Source organism: Bos taurus, chromosome 18 (genome assembly GCF_002263795.3).
Source record: "Bos taurus isolate L1 Dominette 01449 registration number 42190680 breed Hereford chromosome 18, ARS-UCD2.0, whole genome shotgun sequence".
Classification (NCBI taxonomy): domain Eukaryota; kingdom Metazoa; phylum Chordata; class Mammalia; order Artiodactyla; family Bovidae; genus Bos; species Bos taurus.
In genome coordinates this window covers 51,067,518-51,077,379 of record NC_037345.1, presented here as the reverse complement: position 1 = coordinate 51,077,379, position 9,862 = coordinate 51,067,518, and positions in this window count along the sequence as shown.

Below are 9,862 nucleotides of genomic sequence, written 5' to 3'. Positions count from 1 at the left end.
TGGACAGAAGAGCCTGGCAAGCTACAGTCCAAGGGGCTGCAAAGAGTTGGACATGACTGAAGCGACTTAACGTGCACAGCTTCCTGGCATGTGTGCATGTCTTTATTTTTCCCCTTCTCTCCTAGGCCACGCTATCCATCCACACTCACACAACCCAAGCCTTCAGAAGAGACAACAACCCCTCAGCTAGGTTGTTCATGGATTTCTGACCTGCTCAAACTATGAGATAATCAATGTTAGGGTTTTTTGGGGGTGGGGCTGTGCTGGGCCTTCCTTGCAGTGCCCGGGCTTCTCCAGTTGTGGTGCACAGGCTTATCTTGTTACAGAGCACCGGCTCTAGAGCATGTGGGCTCAGTAGCTACCACTCGACATGTGGATCCCCAACCAAGGATCGCACCCACATCCCCTGCATTGCAAGGCAGATTCTTAACCACTGGACCACCAGGGAAGTCCTCAAATGTTTGTTATTTTGAGAAGCTAAGTTTTGGGTTGATTTCTTATGCTGAAGCCAAGGGAGGAAAAATTTTCAAAAGAGAGGCACTGGTCAATGGAATTAAAAACTGCAGACAAAAACTGAAAAATGTCCTTGGGTTTGGCAAGAGAAGGTCATTAACACGCTTGGTGCAAATGGTTTCCGTGAGTGGAGACTCAAATGGGAGGTGAAAGCTGGGGCCGGCGAGCAGTGGACGTCTGTTAATTCTGCCCGCCCAGCGTCCATTTCCCCATCGGCTACAACAGCTCCCTGATTTTTCTCTGAGCAACCACCCATGGCCTACGGGATAGGATTTCATGAGGCTGTGTCCGTCAGGGTGCCCAGCCCCTCCACAGGCCAAAGGGAGGGCCACATGACTCAAACTGCACCAATCAGAAGCTCTCCCTGGAATTTGAATTGTGAGCTGACGTGACAGGATGCCTGAACCTGGCTGGAGCTGAATCATACAGCTATTCTTTCCTCCTTTCTTGATTCCTGCCCCTGCCCTGGTTCCAGCCTTTTCCAAAGCCTGTTTTTTCCATCTTTCCTCCACTGTGTGTGTCACCTTCATTTCCTTCTAATAAATTCCTTGTTTGCTTAAATTAGCAAGTCAGTCTCTATTGTTTGTAGCCAAAGAACGCTAACTCACATTTGTTCTTTTAAGAAATTTAGCGGGGGACTTCCCTGGTGGTCCAGTGGTTAAGGCGCCCATTGCAGGGGGCCCAGGTTCAATCCCTGATCAGGGAACTAGATCCCACCTGCCGCAACTAAGAGTTCACATGCTGAAACTAAGATTCCCTCATACTGCAACTAAGACACAGTGCAGCCAAATAAATATTTTTAAAAAGAAGAATAATTCTGGGTGGGATGAAGAGAAACACAAAGGACAGGCACTAGAGGGAGCACAAAGTAAAGGGAGGGAGAGGTTTTCAGTTCGTTTTTTTTTTTAATGGTAAAAATTTGCACATATTTATAGCTAAGAAGGAGGAGAGGGAAGGAAGGACTGTTGAAGCTGAGAAGGGAAGAACGATGGAGTGATATTCTGGGAGTTATGATGACAGGTGATGCATGGGTGGAGAGGCTGCACTCGCACAGAGCATGGAGCAGTGAAGTAAATCTGGGTGTGAATTCCTGTGGGTGTATATAGGAAGCTGAAGGAAATGCATGACTGATTAGCCTTACTTTTATGTGTTGAGACTGAAAGGGGAGCGCTGGGGGATGCTCATGGGAGAGTGGTGACAGAGAGAGAGGGCTGACCAAGAAGTCGGAGTGGCACCTGTATGTATCATTTCTCACCATTTGTGTTTTTTTGGCTGCACAGAGTCTTTGTTGCTGCGCCTGAGCTTTCTCTAGTTATACAGAGCAGGCGCTACTCTCCAGCTGCGGTGCATGAGCTCCAGAGCGTGGGCTCAGTGGTGGTGGCGCATGGGCTTATTGCTGCACAGCATGTGGAATCTTCTCAGACAAGGGATTGAACCAGTGTCCTCTGCATCAGAAGGCAGGTTCTTAACCACTGGACGTGCCAGCATTCTCCTCTGAGCCAATCTCTAAGCAAGGGTAGGGGCGTGCTGATGATGAGGCAGAGGCTAGGGCGCACAGGAGTCAAGAGCGTGCTGGCCATTTCCCCTTGCCCCCTCCAGGCCCACCTCCGCCCTTCTCAGCCCATATGGACAGCATTATCCGGGCTCCCTTGCCCCCTGACTTCTAACTGGGTCCTTCAGGGACAGCACCAGCAGGACATTAGAGAGTGGGGTGAGGGGGTGGGGAAGCATTGTTCTGGATTTTTCATCTCCTGCTCCCAGCTCTGGATCAGTACCGTACCCTCCACACCGCTCAGGTATGCTCCATGGTCTCACCATGCTCCAGTAACACCCTTTCCCTTCCTCACCCCTGCAGACCACGGAGGGGCCCCAACATCCTACTGCCTTCACCTCCCTTGCTGGTTCTCTCAACCTGACCCACACTCTCTGCAAAAGTCCCTTCGTTAAATTATCTTCAAAATCCCAGCTGTAGGAGCCCTCTGTTTCCCGCTGGGACCCTGACAGCTAGAGAGCTAGCCAGAGAGATCAGATGGTCCAACGTGAGATCCTGGCTGAGCAGAGAAGGGAGAGGAGCCAGGAGGTATCTGGCCAACTGGCAGGAAACAGAGGGATCAAGGCAGTGGAGCTCTCTCTATGAGTTGGTGCTACAGGTGTGATGGCAGTGGAGGCCTGCCAGACCTGGAAGGCAGGTGTTGGGATCAGAGCCCAGAGTACTGGATTTTGAACATGGAAGACAGAACAGGGTTGTGGTTAAGACCCAGGGATTTTTAATTTGGGACCCAGAGAGTTCTGTGTTATTAATACAATCTTGGCTCAGCCCTTTACTAAATGTGTCACCCAGGGAAGTGACTTCACCTTTCTGAGTGTGTATCCTCATCTTTAAAATACCAACACTACAGGTTTTTGTGAGGAGTAAACATGTAAACCATTTGGCACAGGGCCTGGCATGTGGTGTAAGTGCATGGTAAACGCTCACTATGTGCCCTGCACTTCCGGGTAATGACTAAGGCCAAGGTGTGGTCATGGCAGTGGTGGCTGGCGTGGGAAGAAGGTCACTGAGGATGAGGTGGGAAAGACCAAGAGACCAGATAATTAGAAGGATGGGTCATCACACAGAGGTTAAGGATCCCAGCAGAATGGCAGGAGCTGGCGTGGAAAGGAGGTCTGTGACGATGTGCTAGAGTCTTCAGGAAGGAGAAGGAACCGAGGAGTCCACAGATGTCAATGAGGAGGTGGAACAGAGGGTGGTAGAACCCGAGGACATAAGGCTCAAGGAAGCCTGGGTTCTGTGAAGCCAGATTAGAGTCAGTGTCTGCCTCATCTGAGTTCCCATGGCCCCTTGAATGTCCCTTTCAGATGCCCTCAGGACTTCCCTGGTGGCTCAGTGGTTAAGAATTCCTCTTGCAATGCAGGGGACATGGGCTCGATCCCTGGTCAGGGAACTAAGACCCCACATGTCATGGGGCAACTAAGCCTGCACAATCCAACCACTGAGTCCCTGTGCTCCATAACCCGGGCTTGGAGACCATGGGCGTCTGCCTGCCACAATCACAGTCTGTGCCCCTCCACAAAAGACCTTGCAAGACCCAACTAAGACTTGATGCAACCAAATAAATAAATAAATATTTTTTAAATCATTAAAAAGACAAGGAAATGCCCACAGTGATCACATCCCCCACAAAGCCAGAGCATGTCAAGAATGGGACAGGATCTAACCCATCCTGTAGTAGCTACAACAGAAGTTGCTGTTGTTCATTTGCTCAGTCGTGTCCAACTCTTTGCGACCCCATGAACTGCAGCATGCTAGGCTTTCCTGTCCTTCACTATCTCCAAGAGCTTGCTCACATTCATGTACATCGAGTAAATGATGCTATCTAACCATCTTATCCTCTGCCACCTCCTTCTCCTTTTGCGCTCAACCTTTCCTAGCATCAAGGTCTTTTACAGTGAATTGGCTCTTCACATAAGGTAGCATCGGCGCTTCAGCTTCAACGTTCAGTCTTTCCAATGAATATTCATGGTTGATTTCCTTTAGGATTGAGTAGTTTGATCTCCTTGTAGTCCAAGGGACTATCAAGAGTCTTCTCCAACACCACAGTTCGAAGGCATCGATTCTTCTGCATTCAGCCTTCTTTATGATCCAACTTTCACATCCATACATGACTACTGGAAAAACCATAGTTTTGAATATATGTACCTTTGTTGGCAAAGTGATGTCTGATTTTTAATATGCTGTCTAGGTTTGTCACAGCTTTCCTTCCAATGGGTAAGCATCTTTTAATTTCATGACTGCAGTCACCATTCACAGTGATTTTGGAGCCCAAGAAAATAAAACCTGTCCCTGTTTCCACTTTTCCCCTTTCTATTTGCCATGAAGTTTTGGGACCCGATACCATGATCTTAGTTTTTTGAAGACTTCGTTTTAAGCCAGTTTTTTCACTGTCCTCTTTCACCTTCATCAAGAGACTCTTTAGTTCCTCTTCGCTTTCTGCCATTAGAGTCATATCATCTGCATATCTGAAGTTGTTGATATTTTTCCTGGCAGTCTTGATTCCAGCCTGTGATTCATCCAGCCTGGCATTTCGCATGATGTACTCTGCATAGAAGTTAAATAAGCAGGGTAACGATATACAGCCTTGTCTTACTCCTTTCCCAGTTTTGAACCAGTTTTTCCATATAAGGTTCTAACCGTTGCTTCTTGACCTGCATACAAGTTTCCCATGAGGCAGGTAATGTGGTTTGGTATTCCCATCTCTTTAAGAATTTTTCACAGTTTGTTATGATCCACACAAAGGCTTTAGCAGAGTCAATGAGGCAGAAGTAGATGTTTTTCTGGAATTCCCTTGCTTTCCCTTTGATCCAACGAATGCTGACAATTTGATATGTTTCCTCTGCCTTTTCTAAGCCAGCTCACACATCTGGAAGTTCTCAGTTCATGCACTGTTGAAGCCTAGCTTGAAGGATTTTGAGTATAACCTTACTAGCATGTGAAATGAGCACAATTGTACGGTAGTGTGAACATTCTTTGGCATTGCCCTACAAGAGAAGTACATGTTGGTAAATGACTGTTGAATGACTTGGGGGATGAGGGAAGGAGAAAAGTCATGGGTGACATTTAATAAAGGGACAGAGCCACGATAGTAACACAGGACTCTCTGGATCCCAAATTAAAAGCCCCTGGTTTTACAGAAAAAGACTCAAAGACATATGGGGAGGACTGGGAGTTTGAGATTAGCAGACGAAAACTATTATGTATAGAATAGATAAGCAACAAGGTCCTACTGTATAGCACAGCGAACTCTATTCAATATCCTATGTTACACTATAATGGAAAAGAATATAAAAAAAAGAATGTATATGTATGTATAACAATCATTTGCATATAGCAGAAATTAACACGAAACTGTAAATCAACTACACTTCAATTAAAAAATAAATTCAAAAATCCCTGGTTTGAACCACAGTATTGTCTTCCATGTTCAAAATCCTGTACCCTGGGCTCTGATCCCAGCACCTGCCTTCCAAGTCTGGCAGGCCTCTGCTGTCATCACACCTATAGCATCAATTCTTAGAGAGAGCTCCACTCCCTTGATCCCTCTGTTTTCTGCCAGCTGGCCAGACCCCTTCCTGGTTCCTCTCTCTGACCAGCCCAGCCAGAGCCTCATTCTGGACCATCTTATTTATCTTTGATTTTGTTCCATTTATCTCTCTGCATACTTTTTTGCTTTTAATAACTTAATGCTTAAAAAAAAAGCAACCTCTTACTCAATTTAAGCAAATGACTACTGAGACCTTCATACACGCTATTCCACCTGTCTATAATAGCCCATTCTATGCACCCAAATATCTACTATTCCTCATTCAAGAATAAGCAGAAATTAATTATCAGGGAGAAGAAAGATAACCACAATGATATACTGCCACATGTCTATCAGATTAGCAAAATTAAAAGTGTCTGATGGGTGGGAGGGAGGTTCAAGAGGGAAGGGACATATGTATACCTACGACTGATTCATGATGATATACTGTATATACAACACAGTGCTGCTGCTGCTGCTGCAGCTAAGTCGCTTCAGTCGTGTCCGACTCTGCGTGACCTCACAGACGGCAGCCCACCAGGCTCCCCTGTCCCTGGGATTCTCCAGGCAAGAGCACTGGAGTGGGTTGCCATTTCCCTCTCCAATGCATGAAAGTGAAAAGTGAAAGTGAAGTCACTCAGTCGTGTCCGACTCTTCTCAACCCCATGGACTGTAGCCTACCAGGTTCCTCCGTCCATGGGATTTTCCAGGCAAGGGTACTGGAGTGGGGTGCCATTTCCTTCTCCAGATACAATATTTTAAAGCAATTATTCTCCAATTAAAAATTTAAAAACTTAAAAACTATCTGATAGCACCAGGTATTGGCAAGGACGTGAAGCAAAGAGAATTTTAACTCTGTGCTGGTGGGATAGTAAATTGCTATAAACACATTAGAAAAGAAGTTTTTTAGTGTAGCAGGCCAAAAAACATCCCTCAAGGGAATTCCTTTGTGGTTTAGTGGTTAGGAATCTGCCCCCCCTTTTTTTTTGGCTGTGTTGGGTCTTCGTTGCTGTGCATGGGCTTTCTCTGGTTGCGGCGAGTGGGGGCTGCTCTCTAGTTCCGGTGCGGTGGCTTCTCTTGTTGTGGAACACAGGCTCTAGGCTTCCGGGCTTCAGCAGTCACGGTTCTTGGGCAAAGAGTGTGGGATAAGCAGTTATGGCACACAGGCTTAGTTGCCGTGAGACATGTAGAATTTTCCCAGACCAAAGATTGAACCCAAGTCCCCTGTGTTGGCAGGTGGGTTCTTAACTACTGGGCCACCAGGAAAGTCCCAGGACTCTGCCCTTTCACTGCAGGCGAAACAGGTTCAAACCCTGGTCAGGGAACTAAGATCCTGCATGTCTCTCAGCAGGGCCACAAAATAAAAATAAATTTTAAAAAGAAAAAAAATGTCCATGGCTTAATCCCTGGAGCCTGTGAATGTTATTTTACGTGGCAAAAAGGACTTTGTTGATGTGATTAAAGATTTTGAAATAAGACTGTTCTGGTATTCTGGATTATTCTCATGAGCCCTAAATGCAATCACATGTATCCTTATAAAAGAGAGGCAAAGGGAGATTAACACTGACAGAACAGGAGGCAGTGTAACTACAGAGGCAGAAATTGCAGTAACGCAGCCACAAACCTAGGGATGCTGGAAACCACCAGCAGCTGGAAACCACCAGAAGCTGGAGGAAGCATGGAACAAATTCTCACCTAGACACTCCAGAGGGAATACGGGCCTGCCAACACCTTGACTGTTAGACCTCTTGCCTAACAGTGAGAGAACACAGTTACGTTGAGTTAGTCCACTAGGCTTGTGACAATTTGTTACAGCAGTCATAGGAAACTAATCAGGCAGTGTCAACCAAAACCCTTGTGCATACCCAGGAATTCTCCAATTCTTCTAAGTACATCCCAACAGAAATGTAAGCATTTGTCCATCAAAAAAAAGTGTACAGATGTTCACAGCAGCATTATTTATTACAGCTCCAACTGCTAAAAACCCAATGTTCACCCCCAGTGCAATGCATGAACTACCTGTGGGATAATCATCCAGTGAATACTGCTGCAGCTATTTAGTCACTAAGTTGGGTCCAACTCTTTTTGACCCCATGAACTATAGTCCGCCCAGCTCCTCTGTCCACGGGATTTCCCAGGCAAGAATACTGGAGTGGGTTGCCATTTCCTCCTCCAGGGGATCTTCCTGACCCAGGGATCAAACCCTGAATTGGTAGGCAGATTCTTTACCACTGAGCCACCTGCGAAGCTCACAATGAATACTACGCAGCAATAAAGATGGGTCAACTACAAATAAACAAAACGTGGAAGAATCTCACAAGCACAACACTGAACAAAAGAAACCAAAGGCAACAGGACACATATTGTTCAATTCTATTTATATCAAGTTAAAAAAGAGAAAATTAACTATTTCATTGAGTGACACAAAGCTAAAAACTTAAAAGCAGGGAATTATTACTCTAAGAGCCAGGATAGTATTTCTAGCTAGGGAACCAGGAGGGATGTGATCAGGAGGGAGCACATGACAGAAAGGGGGTGGGGACTACTAGGGTGCTACTAATGGATGTCTTCTCATGGGGCAGGTGTTTTACAACAGCTTTTTAACTGTACATTTATTTTTATGCACTTTTATGAATGTTATATTTCACAATTAAAAAGTATCTTGGTGCTGGTGGCAGTAATTTTTTAAAAAATATTTTATTTATTTGATTGCACTGGATTTTAGTTGTAGCATGTGGGATCTTTAGTTGTGGTATGTGGGATCTAGTTCCCTGACCAGGGATGGAATTTGGGCCCCCTGCATTGGGACCCTGAAATCTTAGCTACTGGACCACTAGGGAAGTCCTGGTAACTTTTCATCAAATGAAAAGGGAGCTTTCTAATCCATGAAGCCTTCCTGGGGGTCATCTCAGTCATTGGCCACTCTGGGCTGTGACCCACGGTGTCCTGTCTGGCTCCCCCACCAGAAAAGGAGCGGTCCAGAACCAGCACCCTGAGGCTAGAGTCCTCTCAGCGTCCCCAGCAGGGGTCAGCCAGCCCCAGGCCGGGGCCCCCTTAGGAGTAGGGGAACATGTGAGGCCCAGCTCCAGGCACACCAAGCCTGCCTCCCCAACCACCTCACACCGTTGGGGTCACTGTCGGGGGCCCCTGGGTGTCGGCCGTTACTGTGGTAGCAGATGACTGCTGACCGAAAGAGGGCGGGGCTGACTGCATTGCAACTTACCTTTGACTCTGTCTTGTCACATCCCATTCAGGAACGTTCCCAAGGCCTCCTCGAGGAACGCGCTCTGCCTGAAATGGCCCTTCTCTGTCAGTCTACTGAACTCCTACTCGTCCTTCAAGAGCCAGCTCCCGGTTCATCTCCTCTGTGAAATCATGGTCCGCCTTCCTCTGAACTCCCACAGGCCCCTATTTCTCTTGGCTGCAGCCTGTCTACGTCCTGCTCCAAAGAATCCTTCTAGAGTTCCGAAGCTCTCTGAACTCTCCGGTTGTTCTCAGAACCTGAGTTTTATCCACTTCTCAGCCTCAGGACTCTGGGAAACACCAGACGCGGGTTCCAGCAAGCCCAGGCCAACGCTCCGGGACATTCTGGAAGCGCGAGACACTGCCTCGAGGTTCCCGCCACCATGGATTCCCGGCATGCACTGCGCCTGTGCAGGCTCCGGAGGCCTCAGGCTCGCTTGGCCTCGAGGTCAGGATCACTTACTTCCGGTGTGCACGTGCCACAAAATACACACTTCCCTCCCAACGGCCCCCATGAAAAAAGTGGAGCGGGCGGGGCCTAAATAATGGGGCGGGGCCTGTAGGGAAGGCCTAAGGAATGGGGCGGGGCTGAGCTTTAACAGGGAACTGAAGGGGGCCTAGGTGTGGAGGTTGGGGCAGGGCCAGGGCCTGAATCTTGTACAGTAAATGGGCGGGGCCCACCATTCCTAAATTCAGGGTGGGAGCCTGAGGGAGAGGTGAAATGCGGGGGAGGCGAGGACAAACAGCAGCTCCCACCCGACTACCGCAGGGGTTCCAAATCTTGAAAGGTCGTGAAAACAAAGCCTATTCCCACCCCAGCCGAGCCCTCTAGCTGAGGGAAGGAGAAAGCTCGTGGAAGCCCCAGCTTGCCTCCCCAACCTGCCTGCAACGGCGAGGAGAGCTGTTTTCCATCTCAGTACTTCTCTACTCCTCAGGCAAGTCACTTTCACTCTCTGAACCCATTTCCTGTCAAAAATGGTAAAATCCCTACCTTACACAGAGTGGCAAAGTATTAAATAAATCTTATT